The following is a 2,624-nucleotide window of genomic DNA, read 5'->3' as shown; positions in this document are numbered from 1 at the left end:
TTCTTCTTCTTCTTCTTCTTCTTCTTCTTCTTCTTCTTCTTCTTCTTCTTCTTCTTCTTCTTCTTCTTCTTCTTCTTCTTCTTCTTCTTCTTCTTCTTCTTCTTCTTCTTCTTCTTCTTCTTCTTCTTCTTCTTCTTCTTCTTCTTCTTCTTCTTCTTCTTCTTCTTCTTCTTCTTCTTCTTCTTCTTCTTCTTCTTCTTCTTCTTCTTCTTCTTCTTCTTCTTCTTCTTCTTCTTCTTCTTCTTCTTCTTCTTCTTCTTCTTCTTCTTCTTCTTCTTCTTCTTCTTCTTCTTCTTCTTCTTCTTCTTCTTCTCCTCCTCCTCCTCCTCCTCCTCCTCCTCCTCCTCCTCCTCCTCCTCCTCCTCCTCCTCCTCCTCCTCCTCCTCCTCCTCCTCCTCCTCCTTACGTCTCTTACTTCTCCTGCTTTACTTTAGATAATGCAGTTTATGACAGTCTTGTCAGGGCCAACAGGTGTGCTGATGTTTGTTCCTCCTTTGTGTTCCCTTGTGTAATCCCGCACCTCTCCATCCTCCATCCGTCGGCATTATTTCCACCAATCGGCCTTGTCAGTCAGCCTCCTTGATCACCGGGGTCGACAGGAGGACAAGAAAAAGGAGGAGGAGGAAGAGGAGGAGGAGGAAGAGGAAGAGGAGGAGGGTAGGAGGAGGCTCTCATTTTTTTTTCTGTGCATATTTCTTGTGTGTGTGTGTGTGTGTGTGTGTGTGTGTGTGTGTGTGTGTGTGTGTGTTCGCATACCTGTTTTTCAGTGTTGAGTGATATGCTCATGTTCATCATTGACATAACGTTATAATTTTCATTGTGTGAAGGTGGAAGATGAAGTGAAGAAAAGAGGAAGATCTGGTTTTTTTAGTCGACTTATCTTGTTATTCACTTATTTGTTTATTTATTCATACATTAATTCACTCTTGCATGAAGATAGTTTGTAAGTTAATTAGTTAGTTAGTCGGTCTGTTAATTAATTAGTTGTTCAGTTATTTAGTTCGTTAGGCAGATTGTTTGTTGGTTGATAGTTAGCTATTAATTCACGCAGTAATTCACTCAAGTATTTGTACGTCTCTGTATTTTTGTATATATAACATTCGTTTTGTAACTCACTTTTATCTATATTTCAATTAATTCATTTATTTATGCATCTTTCACTTGTTCGTTTATTTATTAATCTCTTCATCTATATATTTACCTGTTTATTTCCTTCGCTACACAGGAATGTCTAGATCTTGTAAACACATGTGAAAGTGGATCAACTTGACTTCCAGGGAAGGCTGTGGAGTCTTTCACACCTGCATCAGACTACATGCAGCACCTGGCCGCGCGTCACCACTTCTTTATGCTTGAACACCCTTCCTGGTCTTGATGCGATGCTGCGGTGTTCCTTATTTGTATGGCGGTAAAATTAACGGGTCTTGTTTTTAGTCTTGGGAATTAACTGTTTGTTCGCTTCCCTTTGGTTCTTTAACTTTTATGTCCAGGAACTCAACTGACCTGATCGTCTGTGCCGTTCAAACTCCAGCACTTTCTTAGTCTAGACACTGGCTCATGATTCTTCTCCCTCCTCCATCATCGTGACTCAGTACATATTTCCAAAGTAACTCCTTAGCTTATCAGTTTATTATTAAAGTTTATTTTTACACCTGATCGGTAATTTTTTTTTCAATTAAACATTATATTCCCAAACAATATGAAAGTGCCTCAAGTTATTATATTATATCATAGACAATACATTAAGTAGTGAATAGCAATTTGAAGTGGTGATTGGGTCGTAAATATCTGTAAGGAATGAGGAATATGCACTGTGAAGATGTAAACTCCCTCGATGGCAAGGGCTGGGGCATGTCAAGATTTTGCGAGGCTGGTCTGTGTTGGTGGGCACTGGATTCTTTGTGTGTCTACCTCTCTCTCTCTCTCTCTCTCTCTCTCTCTCTCTCTCTCTCTCTCTCTCTCTCTCTCTCTCTCTCTCTCTCTCTCTCTCTCTCTCTCTCTCTCTCTCTCAGGACGGAGGACGGAAAGTAAGAATCAACCCTTCAGATTGGTCTCTTTACAAGTATAGTAGTGATAGTTGTGGAGGTGGTGATAGGAGTAGTAATAGTAGTAGTAGTAGTAGTAGTAATAATGTTCACGAAAACCAGTATCTGTTTTGCCCATTCATTATTATTACTATTATCACCACTACCTCCTCCTCCTCCTCCTCCTCCTCCTCCTCCTCCCCATGCATTTTGTCCTCTCTCATTCTTAGCACGAGTCCAGCCATCCTTAGCACCTCGAGCACACCACCACCACCACCACCACCAGTCTGACAAAGGAGCTGCCACACTGCCATAGCCCCCCGTGGACGTAACATGCGCCGCCCTTCCTCAGCCTTGGCCCTCAGCACCCCTCTGTAGGGTAACGGAGCTCGCGACCTTGACGGGGAAAAAAAAATTTGCCCCTACGATCATTAGAAGCATTTAGTAGTAGGAGTTGAAATGTTCGTTTGTTTTTTTTTGGTTGGCGATAGTGTGGTGTTAAGAGTAGTAGTAGTAGTAGTAGTAGTAGTAGCAGTAGTAGTAGTAATAGTAGTAGATGCGGTGGTTGCGGCGGAACTTTATTGTGGTAGTAGTGATAAT

Source organism: Scylla paramamosain, chromosome 12 (assembly GCF_035594125.1).
Source record: "Scylla paramamosain isolate STU-SP2022 chromosome 12, ASM3559412v1, whole genome shotgun sequence".
NCBI lineage: Eukaryota > Metazoa > Arthropoda > Malacostraca > Decapoda > Portunidae > Scylla > Scylla paramamosain.
This window is presented reverse-complemented; position numbering follows the sequence as displayed.